At 44.0% G+C, this 16,435-nt stretch overlaps 1 protein-coding gene across 1 annotated transcript in view; it reads right to left on the bottom strand.

Annotated features, from left to right (window-relative positions):
• Ctnnd2 (catenin delta 2) overlaps nt 1–16,435 on the bottom strand; it is an 869,206-nt gene that overhangs the window by 21,383 nt on the left and 831,388 nt on the right. The window lies entirely within an intron of this gene.

The raw sequence follows: 16,435 nt of genomic DNA on the forward strand, positions 1-16,435 counted from the left end.
TCCAACTCTTTCAGCTTTTCATTTTGGATAATATTTAGACTTTAAGGGAATTCAATGCTTTTTAGAGAATCATTGAAAATATCAATAGATGAAAATTAATAAAAACACAATTCATACTCATTTTGCTATTGTGTCTCTTCATTTATCTATGTTATTCTATTTTGTTATTCTTGTTTATATGAATGGTGGGATGAAGTCCAGCTTAGAGGTGGGTTATCTTAAAAGATACTGTTGGGTACTTACGATGGTGCAAGATCCTCTTATTGATCCCAAGAGCTGGATGTTATTATTCTCCCCAGTTTACAGAGGAGGAACTTGAGCCTTACAAAGTCAAGACGGCTCCCAAAGTCAAAATGTAAGCAAGTTAAACATTAATATTAAAATGTGACGTACTTACAAGCACTCGGAAGGGAAGCAGGGCAAAGAGAGAGAGTGTGGTGGGTCGTGCTGGTGTGGCTATTCAGTGGCCTATGGTCAAGGAAGCATTTTGGAGAATGACAAGGAGTCAGACACGGAGGACAGAGGTGGGGCCTCCAAGTCACAGGATGAACAGAGGTGAAGGTGCTGGGTGGGAACTGGTCTGACCCACGTGAGAACAAATGAAAGGCTCCTGTGACTGAGCAGAGTGAGCAAGGGGACCAGGACAGCAAGAAGCCTTCTGTGCCGAGGACAGTTTACAGAGAACAGAATAGAGGCTGCAATTTCACCAAGAGAGAGGGAGAGGCCACACTGACTCAGATGGGGTGCTCATGGGGAGAAAGGGAAGATTTGCACCTACGCTGGAGGGTTTTCCAATGAGTGTGGGACAGAGACATCAAGTCTTACCCCAATGCTTCTGGTGTGAACCAGAATGGCAGGAGCCACTGACTAAAGGAGAACAGGGAGAGAAGTAGGAGGGGAACCAGGAGCACCTTGGCACAGGTTGGGTCAGAGATGGAACAGAGGCTAGAGAATCAAGCCGAATCTGTGAACCCAGAGCAATGTCAGGGTTAGAGAAGAAATTCTGGAGTTGAGCATGCAGATATTATTCAGAGCAGGAGAATGGCTGGGACCATATATCTGAATGGAAACACAGGGAAGCCGGAGACAGAAGCCGGGTGGGCCCTGGGGCACTCCAGAAGTTAGAGGGTGCAAGGAGTCAGGGGTGTTTCTCAGGGCACTGAGTAGGAACAGGGTGGGCTGGGGGGAAAACAAAGTGGGTGTGATGTCAGCAAGACTAGGAGAGCAGATGCATAAGGAGGAGGAGAAGGCCAATCAAAGGAGAAGGACCAAGCACGTCCACTGGTCCTGGAAAGATGGAAGCCATCATGATAGGAACAAAAGTACTTGATTCTGCCAGACTGTGTCTCACTCAAGAAGGCTCAAAAGATAATGGAGAACTAATGAAGGAGAGACAGGGAATCCAGGCAGCCTGTGGCACAATTCTACCATAAAAGGGCAGCAGAGGAATGGGGCTTGAAGAGAGAGGGATCAAGAGGTGTTTTAATAGATCCCTGGGAAGATTTTGCAGCATTTTGTATGCTGATAGAATGACTCAACATCAAGGAGGGAAAAACTGGTGACGTAGGGGAGAAAGGAGAAGATCACAGGAGGAAATAGGCTGATGGGATTCAGTGAGCAAAGGGGTCACTGGCTATGGGACCAGGAGGGAGGCCAGACAGGCTCTCCAGCCAAGATGCAGTGAGGAGATGGCAAGATGCGGAGACGGAGGACGAGCATGTTCTCTCCTCAGGGAAAATGAAAAGTGAGGTCGTCTGCTGAAGGTAAGGATGGGTTGGAGTTTGGAGGATGGAAGAGGAGAGAGGAAGAGAAAGGAGAACGGAGAAGAAGGGTGTGGAACAGTTTGGGAGGTGAGGCGGGGGGGGAGGAAGTTGGCTACGGCCAGGCGCTGGGCGGCCAGGGTGGGCAGAGGGATTGCGGGGACACTACTTGAGGTGTGCAGCAATGAACAGAGCATGAAGCCACCAGTCAGTGTGGTCCTTTGCCTTTCCCCAGCCACATCCAGCTGCTCTGGGGCAGGTGGGCAAAGCTGGATGGAGGTTTTCAGTCATGCAACTTGGAGAGGCACAAGGACAAGAGAAAGTCATGGAACTAAGCCGGGTAGAGAGGAAAAGAAAGATGGGAGGGAGGGGATGGAGAGTGGAGATTAGCTAGTGGACTGGAGATCCCACAAGGATCAGAGTCTGCGGGAGTGGGGGTGCCTCCCAGATGCTGGGAGTTCTTAAAAGGGAAGAAAAGGCCAAGTTCTCAAAGGAGCAATGAGGAGAAGGAGGGCACTTACCCCACCTCGGGGGCCAGTGACATGGGGTGAGGGAGTCGAGGAAAGAGGGAACAGCCACCTCCTGAGAGGGTGGGCGAAGTCCCCAGGGTCTCCAAGGGTCAGAGCAAGAAGATGAAGAAAGAGCAGCCAGGTAATGGACACAGAGGGGCTGCTACCAGCACACCAGGGGTTAAAGATGAAGGTGTAAGACAAAGACAGACTGCGGAGGCAGCCCGAGGTTGATGGATGACCCGGAAGGCTCAGGAAATTGGCAGCAGTTGAATTAATGAATGAAGGGTGTAAGGTGTAAACGTGTCCTCAGGGAATGGTGGGATCATGTCATGGTAAGGGGTAGGGACCGGGGTAGGAGGAGAGAATGTGTCCACCTATGGGTTTTTCTTAGAGCCTCTGGAGGGTGGCGTCCATGACAGGAAGGGACAGGTTTACCGAAAACATGTGCAGGGTGGAAAATATTTTGAAAGTGTATGTACCCATTACTCATATATGAGAATGATTTTTAAAAAATTGTTTAGATAAGATAATCTTTCATTTTGAAGGGAATGCTTGGTTGACAGCAGAAAAAAAATCCTAAATATGACCCAATGAAGGCAGCTCGTTTTATGTTGGTCTCATTTGCAATTTAGAAGGTACATCTTGGGGGTTCTAAGTCATGGCTTAGGACACAGCTTCATTCAAATATGAAGCAGTTTAGATTTCATGGGGCTTAGGGTACACTGCTCCCCTCTAAGTTCTTCCATGTCAGGAAAATGGCTGTATAAAACTGCTTATGAAGGAACCCTCAAGGACACGTGCGCGCGCGCACACACACACACACACACACACACACACACCTTTCAAATCCTTCATAATGTCCAATCCTGAAAATGCTCATGCATGACAGAGATGTGACCTGGCAGGTAACTTGTCTCCGGATGATGGGATTAGTAGACACCTGGGGGTGGTGAGAGAGGAGGTGGTAAGAGGCAGGGAGGAGAATGCCACTCTGAGCCAGACCCCTCTCACATGGCCCATGCAAGTGGGCACAGAAACTCCTAGTGGAGGTGGGGAGAGGGGAGCTTAAGGAGTAGGGCTGTGGAAACCCAGTCAAGGATGTTGATCTGGCAATTTCCTGAGCTACAGCAGGGGAGCCCCAGGAGGAGCAGGAAGAAGAAGGGCTCCGCTCCCCCTTCCCTCTTGGTTCCAGATGCGGTAGATGTTTCGGTGGCTAAACTGTCGGACTTCAACTTTGCTCCATTCAACCGTGCCTGGAAGGGACTTTAAAATTCGGGTTCTGAATGTACCTATTTCCAAATGTCCCAGAAGCCAGCGTTACCACTGGATGCTAGACCAGGGTACAGCTGGCCTAGGATACAGATTAGTCAGTGCTCATTACAAAGAGTTATGATGAAGAATCAGTTACTGTGAGGATGAATTTCATGGTTCTCCACTCCTTTTATTGTATGAAATTTTGCGCCAGTCTATTGAAAAACAATGTTTGGCTTTCTAAATAAGAAAGGAAATGAAGAGATAGTTTATTTGGGAAAGTTGTTGTTAAGTTAACCTTCTTTCCGTCCCACTAGCCACTTACATATTTGTGATCAGCTCACCACCAATCATTTCCTTCCCACTCTCGTTCAGAAAGGCTTGAAGTGGTTTATGTAAACACATGCCACTTGGACAGGTATCTTCGATCATTGTTTACCTCCTTAATCACTATTTTTTTGTTAAAATTTTAACTCATTGTCAGCAGGAGAACTTCTTGGAGCTCTAGTACATGGGGTGCTTGGCCCTAGACCCCCCTTGCACCATCTCTCTGGCTTGCAGGGGTTAGATAAGAAAGCTCAAAGAAGAAACCCAGAGAATTCAGAATAGGCACAGTAACCAGGGAAGGGATATTAATCCTCAATATTGACGATAAGGAACTTTCCCAACATCTGTGGCTCAGCAGAATGACCCAGAAGTTGTGCCCTCCAGCTCAAGACCCAGCTAAGCTGTCAAAAATGTGATATGATATCTGCGCCTCAAATTGGTTTTTATTTTTAACACATTAAACTTAAAACTGGAGGCTGGTAAATGGTTCCAAGTAGATAGAGATGGAAATCTAAAGAGGAGTTCAAAGTCATTGAACTTTTAAATTGCCATCAGGAATCATCTGATTTTCTTTATCGTACCCTTTTACTGTCCTTCCACCAGTTTTAGCTTCTGTGTCAAAGTTTCTGACGTGTTTCTTTATGAAATTTATTATTCCCCAAAGCTGGGGTCTACGCCACTGGCGTAGGGTGCGGAGTGCCCGAATGTCAAGTTCATGCACACCCACACCGTGGGTCTTCACGGTGGGTCTAGGCGGCCGCTACTCTATTAGGTTTCACAGAACTTGAGTATATTTAGGTTCCTGAACTTATAATATTATATTTATTGAGTACCCAGTAAACATCTCAAGCAGAATGTTATTACTGGAGAGATTTCTTCCACTTACAGAGTGTGGACGAAGGGTCTAAGCGGCTTTCAGACTGTTGAGGATAACACATTAGCCCACAGCTTCTTACTCTGGAAACTCTGCGTGACATTCAATTCAACTGTGCAAGGGATGAGCTAGAGCAGTCTGTCAAGGCTCAAAACTATTATCAGGAATATGCTTCCCCTACTCAGGGTGTTACCCTAGGGGTCCCTGTAGCTGGAGAGGTGGGATTAGACATCTACAAGGGGTCAGCCCCTTCCTCTCAGCATATACATTGTAAACACAGCTCCAGTTTTTTTTTTTCCTCGTCCATAAATTAAGGGTAACAAGATTCATGAGCTTGGGGAGTTTGAAAAAGAGTAATGCCTAGGCCGTAGCCCTGGAGATTCTTCTGTTTAAGTTGTTCTGGGCAGGGCCTGGGCATCATTCTTGGTGAAAGTTCCTGCCTCCCCAGAGTTGGTGCTAGCAAAGCATTGTGATCATACACTACTGGCTTGGAGGTTTTGCACAGGTGGAGGAGATTACTAGTTGGAATGCACACGAGTTTTTAAAGTACTAAATCCTAGGAAGCCCTTCAGCCCCTAATCCATGTGGAATGTCTCAAGGATGACTTCTACAGAATCAAAAATAGGTCACAACCTCAGGATGCCACACACACACTGAGCCCCCCTCACACCCGATTGCACAGTATTCGCTGACTGTGTGATTCAATTTCACATGTCTACACTGTTCAGCAGGCAGCCCTGAGACTGAGCACAGTGCCTTCCCCTTTTGTATCTGTTGACTCTTACCTGGTCAGTTGTGTGCCAGGTAAACAGGAGACAGGCAGCAGATGTCCATCAAATCACGACTGCTCTGAGACTTGGGGGGAACGTACAAGTCACGTGACTATGGTTTTCTTTTCCTACTATTAACAAAATGCTTTCACATCACCTGAAAGTCTCTTGCCATCCTGTCCGTCTCCCCAGCTGTGGGGCAGGAAGGGTGAGTACCCTCTTTATGAAGCCTTAGTGCCAAGTATAATACACTTGTATTATACTTGGTGCCTAATAAATGCTAGCTAGATTTAATATGATGGCATTTATTATTGCGAAAGGAAATGCTAAGCAATTTCGTAGGTTTTACAGATAGCCTGTACTGTTCTTAAGGTCTATTATTCTATATTGAATAAATATGACAGTCTTATGATATTTTCTTAATTTTAGATTAGAGTAACCTCATCAGATGAATCCTCTTCTGTGTTGGAATATCTGTCTTTTATGCCATACGTGCAGCTGGGCTCAAGGCAGTGTTAGTTTAGGCTAAATAGTAAAAAAAAAAAAAAAAAAAAAAACGGGGCCGCAGCCTGCCTGCTCCATTTTAAGTGGTAATTTCTCTCAGCTGCCCATATTTCAGTGAGAGGCAAATGAACTTGCCTCCTCCTTACCGGATCTTGAAAATAATTTTGAAGCATCATTATATCTGCACATCTGGCCCCAGATTGGTGCTGATTCCAAACACATCTCTCAGGGCACGCATCTCAGCTCCTCCATCTCCATTGCTTCTTGTATCCTGCAGCTCAGAAAACACCAGTTCCTGCCCACAGCCTCACAGACAGTTCTCCGTCCTCAAACCCCTTAGGAGCACCAGGAGAAAAGGATGAGAAGGGAGAGCATATCACATTTCCTGTTAGATATGCTCCAGTTTCTTTCAGGACTGGGTACAGCCACCCACACCTACCAGAATGTGCCCACTAACCTGAAGGGGCTGCTTCCTGAATGTGTCACATTAACATTATTGGGAGGGAAAAAGGATGACAGTCACATTCCTGTCAACAACATGATCTTGTTGATAGAGCATGTCACCAAGAGGGGTGGGGTGGGGAGAATGTAGGGGAGACAGGATGAGAAGCACCTATGTGGGATTGGGTACAGAATCCCACTTGGCCCCAGGGAGCAGAGAACATCCTGTTACCACCAGGTGGGCAGATGAGCACACCACACCGGGCACCCTGCTGAGTCAGAGAAAGGATGGAGAAGGACCAGATGGAGGAGGAGAAGAGGCCCCAGGGAAAGAAGTTGGCTCCATCCACACAACAAAGAGTTTACAAAGAAGAGCAAATATCTCAAGGGCTGCTAAAATGAAGTTTGGAGGATTTGGCAATCAGGCAGAGAGAAAAGGGATTATATACCAAATCCTCACTAATGAGATGAAGAGTGGCAGGAAAGGGGTTTTGAGTTACTTATTTGGTGCCCTCTGACTTCACCTTCTGGAAGAAGACACACTTTAGAGACCCCCTTGGGCTGGGGTGAAAGGTGGCCTGGTGGACAATCAGGGAAGTTAATGTTGATGATACCATGGACAATTCTGTTCTCAGAGTGGGTTCTGGCTGTTGGACTTCAATACTTAGAAGTCAGATTTAGCCAATCTTGCCTTGTAATCAGGAACATCTCTGACTCAGACACAAGTTTCTGTAAAAAATGAAACTTGACCGTGCACAACAGTTTTTTATTTCTACTGGGGACATGAGTTGGACTCTGGCTCAGACACTAGGACAGCCGTGGCTGGTGTGCGGTCACTGGCCTTTTCCTCCCTGGTTTGTAAACAGCTCTGGAACTTCCTCAATCTGGTAAGATTTATTTGGCCTCAAAACAAGGATTTCTCAGTGGGCATACAGAAACTATTTGATGCTGAAGTAACGAATACAAGTTTTTCCCCTTAGCTGTCCTTGAAGGCTCTACAGCCCATAAAGCTTGTCAATTCTAATTTTCTTTGAGTGACTTGAGATACAAAGAAAAGTATGGTGAAAATCCTTTGGGCTTTTAGCAACCCAAGACCATCTACTAGTCCGCCTCGCTGCTTATTCTCGTCACTTACACTCACAAACAAGATTTCTTCTTCAGGGACCTGTTTCTCAAATGAAAGTTAAAACATAAATCGTTGCTACCCCCCTTGAAAAAGGCAACCAGCTAAGACATTAGGCTCACATGCAAAAAACTTGATTTTTCAAAATTGTGCCTGTTGCCAGTTATTTTTAAGTGTACAAACCTATTAATGTAATCACATTAAGCAGAGAAAGAAAATATTCCAAATTAGTGGTAGTTATACATTGTCCTTATTTCAATGAAAGGTTATTAAATAGAAAAAAAATGGAAGCAGAATACTCCCATGCATAGTCCCAGTAATTGAAGACCCAGGCAATTTTGCATATCAGTGAAACCTTCCGCTTCTCTTGGCTGTAATAAAACAAGCTTCCATCTATTTTTAAGGTAAACTGTTTGTTAAAGATTCATTTAAGCTAATTCCATCAACAATTCCGAAACCCATTAAAGTTAAATATTTAAACTAAATTTTAAGGGCCAAAAGGGAGTATTTGCAGTTTAATGCAGGAATAAATACCACCTGACATGCCAGTGGCTTTCATTAGCTAGTTTCAGCTCTGCCGCTTCTAATGAAATTTAATTAAATTGATTTGGATACTTAAAGGTACAGTATATATGAGGATCTTCTGTAGTGACATCTTTTCAAAAAGACTCTGTAAATTCATTTTATGAATTCAATTTAATTCAGTTGGCCTAATCTTAAAGAACCCACTTCACCAAGAAGATTTGACAGGTTGGAAAGAAATGTACATAATTTAGTTGAAGAAAGTAATATCATTGTTAACTGCCCCAAATTAATCATTACCAATAGAATGGGGGAGGGGAGAGCTTGGGAAGTTGAAACAAGACCAAATTAGTCTTTTTGATTTCCCTGCTGTCACTTTTGAGGCTTTGACCCAAAGATGTGACATGGATGGTCTTTAACTCTGTCCTCTGTGTCCCAATCAATACTACAAAGTTGAACTTGGGATACAACTGGACGAAGTCCTGCCTTCAGGCTCACAAATCCAAATGTCTGGCTCTTAGCACTTCGATCACTTTGACATTGGAAATAATTGGGTATTTTTCATATATGCTCATGAGGGGTCGATGAAGACCTGGGTCTCAAATCTGAGGTCTCTGCAGAATGCCTCACAGTGGACAGGGAAGGAGTCACTGAATGCACCCCTGCAGTGCCTAAGCTCCCAGGTAGCTACAATGGAGGTTTATTCAATCAGCACTCAGAACCACCTAACACTTGGCTTCTGATGAAATTTAATTAAATTGAGGTGTGAATAGAGAAAGAGACAGGCATAGATCCCGAGGACAAATGGGGGAGGAATGAGTGTCTAAAAATGGCCATAGCAATAGCCTCTTGCAAAAACAACCCATGAAAGAAAAGTCTAGCCTTGGTAACAACCATGCCATGAATGGCATAAAAATACATTTCTATTTTAGAATAGAGCCTGGTAAAAATAAGCCTAAAGTAAAACAATCAAGAAATAATGATTGAAAAGGATTGTCTTTATGAAATTGGGGAAAGGCAAGCCAATATGGATGTGTTCACTTTGGGAAACTAGAAGAGAGTCAAAGACATAGTAAGTATTCAACAGAAATGTGTTGAATGAGTGTAGAAATGGTCATTTGCTACTAGGACAGGGAGGATGACTGAGAGGAATCATGTGATATTACACAAGGAGATTAAGAAAAGGGGGTACTATAGTTTAGAATGGCATAGAGGAAACCTAGTTGATGCATTTCATTATGTGATGCTATGTATGTCATGGTAAATCTGTCATCTGATTAAATCAGGCAATTAGCATAAGTGACTCTCAGAGGATGTGTGAGAACTGTGGGTTCATCAGGGTTTACCACCAGGCACTCGGCCAACCTGCCAAGGGCACTGTGTGCTAAGACGGGGAGAGTAGAAACAAAGAAAAATCCAACATGTTTCCACATTCTATGACCTCGCTTCTTCCTCTGACATTACTGATGCTCTTTGCATCGTGCAAGACTATTTTTTAATAATCTGGAAACTTACAGGTCTTCTTCTTTGCCCACTGCACTGGTCTCCTGTATAGGACTAAGGAGTCATGGAAATGGCTGTTTTTCAAAGTTGAAGTCAACTGGTAACTCCTGTAGAACCCTTTGCAATGAGAGGTAAGCATAGTGGGATCTTCCAAAAAATGTGCTTTGATAAAAACTGGGCACTGAGAGTCAAGGAGTTTGGTGTTGATATGTACAGAACATGCACATTATGGGCATAAACATGTCAGTAACCTTTTAAAAAAATCTCCACCTTGTAATAGAAACACTCAGCTTTTGGTTAGGCCTCCAGGTAGAGAGATCTGCCCCCATGATTTAGAGTCTCCAAAAGAAGAAGGCACATGCTCCTGGCCCATTTCTAGTTGTCTGTTATGTGGACAGACTGAGGGTCAACGTGAACACTGAAGATGAGGCTGACACTCTAGAGGTGAAGACAGCGAGTGAGGAGAGGCCAACCCCTGACTCCAAGAGGTGTTATTTCACGGTTTGACTATTACACTCAGACTCTCATGTGAGAGGGTATGGGGCTGAGTAATGGGCCCTAAAGAGGTCCTTTTCCTAATTCCAGAACTTGTGAATAGGCTACCTTAAATGGCAAAAAGGACTCCGAAGGTATGATTAAGATCTCAAAGGACAAGGTCATTCTGAGGATGTCAGGGCCACTGCAACCACCATGTCCTTCCCCATGAGAGATTCAGGAGGTGAGAGCTGGGGAAGGCAATATGGCGCTCAATGGAAGCAGAGTGAGGGACTCAAAGGTGCTTTGTTGCTGACGTTGAAGACGGAGGATGAGGCCACCAGCCCAGGCATGCAGGCCACCTCCAGGATTCTTCTCTGGAGAATGTAAAGAGCGAGTGCATCCCTGCCAACACTTTGATTTCAGCCCAGTGAACCCATTTTGGATTTCTGGCTTCTAGAACTGCAAGATCACTTATTTTTTGGTATTTTTAACTTTTTTTGGTGGTAATTTGTTAGTGTTGCAGTAGGAAGTAAATCCAGAGGGTGATCCATTTCTAACTTCCTTTGAGTCATGTTTGTTCAACATAATGACTTAGCATTATGAAAAACTTGTAGATAATTACAGAACTGACAGGGTACTGTGGCCTGTGTTAATATGATTTTCCACACTGTCTCCATGGCCCCACATTCTCTAATTACAGTTCTAGAGCATTTGTTCAGAGCTTCAACAGTGGCAGACCAAACAGGCTTCTGCAGTATTAGCATGTGACCCACTTTCATATGGTCTAAGATTAGGTGAGGAATTTTCTAGAGGGTGAAGAGGCACTCCCATGAAGGTAGCCAGTGGCTGAGTATTCCCCACATCCCATCTCCTAAAACCCAGGGGACAAACTTCTTAAAGAGCTTGACCATGGGCTCCCTGGAGTTTGGGTGTTGCCAGAGCCGGTGTCTTGAGTAACGTTGGCAGAATGATTTGGGGTCAGAGGTGAATTGACCATGGAGCACAAGAAGCTTAAATTTTAGGTCCTCCCACTGCATGGGCTCCTTCGGAGGATGGTAGATAATTTTATAGTCATAAAGTTTACTCTTTTTTTTAAACAGGACTTCCAAAACTATGTTATCTACAGGAACGCAGAGTTTGTATCTAACCAGTCTATATACAGTGAAGAAGCAGAAGCCTGAGGCTGATGCAGAATTCTGAGCAGTTGGAGGAGGCTGGGCCCAGGCCAGGCAGCAGACGGAAGGCTCCCAGCAGCAGGTGGCACTTCTCAGTAAACCAACCACTGCCCTCACAAGAGAAGGAGCTAGCCGGTGGACATCTCCCAGAGCCCAAGTGCACCAGAGCAGGATATGGCTGCACTGGTCAGGTTGGACCTCCTCACTGTGGCTTCCTTTCCCACTTGGTCTAACCTCGTTGGTGGCACTGGGAAGGGTAAAGTCACAGCTTATGAGAGAGGGAGGGAGAAAGGGAGGGTGAGGGCAGCATGAGCACACTCAGCCAGGTTGAGGTTCTCATAGGTGACATCCCCAAATCTACTGGGATCCACTGAAGATGGAGTGGGTAAGGTTGACGTGGTCACACAAAGTAAGCCACAAGAACGCACATACGCTGTACGCCTACGTTAAACTTCCTGGGTTTTCTAGTTACTGATGTAATCATTTTTTTCTGTCTTTTGTCTCTAGGGTATTTTTGTCATGGGTGAAGCTCTGTAATTGAGTGGTATTATAGGGGAAATGTTTAATTTGGGCACCGCTATGTGGATTTCCCTGACATGGGGACCTATCCCAGCAATAGTTATAGCTGAGTCACTTCTCGTCTAGCAACTGCCGTGTGCATTGATTTCCACTTTTGCACAATTGATTTTTGCTTCTGTTCCCATTTGTGCCTTTGTTTTTGGACAGATATCATATGATGAGTGCCTGAGAATTCTCTCTGAGAGGTCAGGGGACCTCATGAAGAAAGACCTTCACTGTCAATAGAAACATCAACAAGTAAACGCCCAGATTTATGGAGGAGAAAGTACCATGGACGAGTTTAACTTCAGCCTTTTCATTTTCTACCCTAACTTCATATCAAGCGGTTTGGAAAAGAAAACACTAGAGGAACTACAATTGTGAACTTTGAGGACTCCAGCCTTGGGGTTGTTTTAGAATTTGGCTAGAAGTCCTTGTGTTTTTCCAGTCATCTCTTGGTGAGGAATTTTCCAGCACTGCTGAAAGATTAATAAATTCCTGGTGAACGGGTTCCCTGATAAAATGACGGCTCTGCATTTAGCAGTTTAATTTATTTCTACAGAGGATTTAGTGCTTTTCCATGACTATCTTAGATACCCAGAGAGTAAAATCTATTAATTCTCAAAATGGTACATACCGAAGGAAGTATTAAAGTATGTCTCACTCTTCTAACTGCAAAGCTTAGGGATCACAATTTCGAATTTTAACTTTGTTGTGTTTTTTCCTTGATGATATTTCAAAATAGATTTCTGATTTTCATCACAAACTAGGATGGTTCTTCAAATGCCCAGCAGACCAGGCTGATGAAGGGATGTCAGACGTGAGCCATTAACTCCAATTTGCGGGGACAGGACTCCTGGCTCATTTATGTGCAGTGGTCAGCCTTGAACAGGCAGCAGGAGGCCACACAAGGGCTGGGTTCACTCTCCCACCTGCTGTGGTGTGGGCACCGGAGGAGACCTGTAGGCATTCCCTTACCTATCCATAATTACTTATTGATTTCTTGTTTTGTCAGTGCAATGGTGGTAAAAGCCAATGAAATGAATACCAGGGCAGGAAGAAAAGAGAGTCCTGTGTGAGACAGGCTGTGAAGGGCATGGACCTCACTTCTATCAAAGCTCATTATTCACTGGCTGAATGGAATGTGCGATCCGAGAGTCTCTATTCCCTGACAATAAAGGGAAGGGCATCTAAAGATTAGCTTTATGTTTTGTTTCTCACATCAAAATGGCAATAGCAAATACAATATTGCCTGTCAGAGAAACATGACCTTACCCAGTTTCCAGGACAGGCAGCTTGCATTCCGGGAGAGAGCAACTCACTGTGCACAATGCTGACATTTCACTGGGGCAGGGGCAGGATCCTAAAATCCCCGGGCCTGGAATAATCTGATTTCTAACCCCAGTGACTGTCAACAAGAGTTTGATTCTGATGTTTGATTGATCTTGGATTCGATCTCTGCATTTCTGAGCTAAGGATTTTAATTCTTTCGGAGAGGCTGAGTCGATGTTGTTCTCTTTGAAGCACTCTGAGTTTCTTGGAACACATGAGTCTCAGTAACAGAAGGCTACATGCTGGAAAGAATCATCTGCCACTTGGAACAGGGACTGGCCTGTCTCTTCCGTGGTAACACAATAGTTTGTTTCAAAGGCTTAAACATGTTTCTAGGAAGCATCTCATGGAGAAGCAAGGGAATGGAAGAACACAGGTGGTGGCTCCACTCACCGCTTGCCCTCTCAGCACCCAATGCTCACAGGCATTTTTACTCTGGTGTCGGGCTGACTGATACTACTTCCAGTTGATCTCAGATGAACCAGTATATGTCTCGGAAGGCAGAGCAGAGTTCATCGTACCTGAAGCTCCATGACTGCCCTGTGAATCAGTTACCCTGAGGTGGTTCCCCATGGAATCACACAAGAGGGCCCAGAGGGCTTGGGTAGCTAGGGCTTCTGGAGCTTCCCAAAGCTGTGGCTGAGCGGCCCCAGCTAAGTCCCACTGAGACTCCAAGTCCAGATTGCGAATGTTGAGGCTTGGGGAGAGCAAAACACTGCTGTGTGGAGCTGAAATCCGACCAGTTTAGGGAGGAATCACACACCAAAAAGATGTCATGGAAAGTGACAAGGAATCTCCTGGCTGGCATATTAGCCTAGAGCCCACCCACCACCAGGCAGGAATGATTCACTGGTGAAACATTCACGTACACTGGTTGTCATTCTTCAGCAAAAAATAATTTTGCTTCAATGTGACAGTGAATATGAGTTCTTATTTGCATTTTTAGTAATCAAACAATAGCATAGTTCTATTTTAGTAAAATTGAAGGAAGACTTTGATCCAAAGCCTAAAATCTATGTGCTAAATCTTGTTCAAATATCTGTCCAGATTTAACAGAAGCTCAGAATTTTAGGCCAGTGAAAATACTCTGTATGATGCTATCATGAGAGATACCTGCCATTATATATCTGTTCAAAATCAGAGAATACACAACACCAAAAGTGAACCCCAATGCAGTCTATGAATTTTATGTGACTATGATTTGTCAGCACAAGTGCACTGACTATAACAATTGCCATTCTGGTGGGGGATGCATATGTGGTGCAAGGGGTATATGAGAAATCTCTACACCTTCCTCTTAATTTTGCCTAAATTTAAAATTGCTTTAAATAAAGAATTCAAAAAATGTATTTAAGAGAAAATAGTAAACTTCCTGAAAGAACAACAACAAAATCTGAGACCAAGTGCTAAACATGCTTACATTTTTAAGAGTGTGCTACATAAATAATACCTTGAAAGTAAAGAGGGCCATGTAAAATGTAAAACCAAAGTCTGTCACTGAATTCGTATTCTGGAAGGCTAACTAAATTGATTATGGACCTACAGCATCATGAAGACCAATAAAACAGAGATCCATATTGTTTGGGGATTAGATAAATGTCAAGTTTCCATGCCATTAAATTGCGAGTTGTATCTTTTTATATTCTGGTAACCAAGAGTGGAATTTTGAATTTTGGGAAACAGAATAATCGAAGTAGTTGAGATAAACTATGAACTATGATTTTAAATAAGTCAAAAACATCTATTTTTGCTTAAGACATAGTTATGCTTACTTTCATTTATTTCATTTTCTGCATTTCTATTTTCTAGCACATATGAATAAAATCTCTTTCAGGCAGTACTTCTTAATTTTGCCTGGTCCCTATTTTTGATATTCCTTAATTCAACACTGTTAATTAGGAATGAATACTAATTGTACCAGAGCTGGGCACAAACACCACAGCAATTTCCAAGGAGAAATCACTTGCAACATAAGTTCAGGGTGCGAATTCTTCCACAATAAATATTTGAACCCAAAATGAAATTATTTTCTAATAAAAATACAAATACAGCTTAGGCTGTAACATGTTAGCTGTAGGTTCAAACTATTCCTAATACTTGAAAGTTATTCTTTCAAAGTATGAATTTAAACAATTTTATTCATTCAAACTAATCTGCTATGTAATTATTTCAGATTAGTAAGGAGTGACCTTACTTCAGAGCTAAGGAGAGGTCAGAAACATTATTTTCAAGGAAGGTGGTACAAAAAAATGTAGGAGAATGAAAATTTAGATGGGCTAATTGGATGGAGTATGGACTTGGGAAGGCTTTAGCGGATGGCGGGGATGAAGAGTGACCTGCAACCCCACTCAGCTGCGGTGGTGATAAGGGCTGGCAGGAAGCAGGGAAGAGCTACAGAGAGAAGCTACGGCCACTCTTGAAATGACTCATGGGCTTTGCTGACATATTTTGACTCTGTCCTGAGGACCACAGTGGCCACAGACTGGTGTGGCTGCAAGGAGACATGAATTCAGATTTGCTCTTTAGAAAGTTCACACTGAATGCCCTTTGGAGAATTTGCTGGTGAGGAGTAGGACTGAAATAAGAAGCCTCGTTGGGAAATAAGAAGCCTCGTTGGGAGACTGGAACCAAAATCCAGAGATAGGAGACAACTGTTCATGAGTACAGAAAGAAGAGGGCCGAAGCAGAAGCAGAAATCTGGGGTTTGCTGGTGGACTGGATGCTGCAGAATCAGGGAGATGCCTGGGCATTGACTTAGGAGCTGTGCAGCTCTTCAACTGGGGTTGGGAGGCAAGAAGAGGAGCTGACTCCAGGAGAAGCAGGCCTGTCTGGGATCTGATTCAGGGAGATGCTGCAGATGCTGCATCTGAGCAGGTTTTCTAGCATGGGGCTAGAGATTCAGAAAGCAACTGGGGCTAGAGAAATAGATTGGAGAGGCCACAACATTTAGTTGATAATTGAATCAACGAGAAAAGTTATGATAACCCAGGAAGAAGTTGTGCATGATATGAGAAAATTCCAAGCATCAGGTCCTTGAGGATGTCAAAATTCAAGAAATGAACAGGGAGGAGCCCATAAAGGGTGGAAGGTGGGATGGGGATCATGAGACCTTATGGGAAATAGATTGTCCTAGTACTTCGGAGAAGACTGTTTTTGTGAATGACACTATTTTGCCAAAATGTGTTCAAACTAGAAGCACAAAGGATCACAGCAGAGCCTCTGACTAAGGAAACATGGTTGGCTTGCACTTGTGAATTATTTAACCCTAGACCTCACCATGATCCCCAGTCTAATATGTCTTCAGCA

This window comes from Marmota marmota, unplaced genomic scaffold (genome assembly GCF_001458135.2).
Source record: "Marmota marmota marmota unplaced genomic scaffold, marMar, whole genome shotgun sequence".
Classification (NCBI taxonomy): domain Eukaryota; kingdom Metazoa; phylum Chordata; class Mammalia; order Rodentia; family Sciuridae; genus Marmota; species Marmota marmota.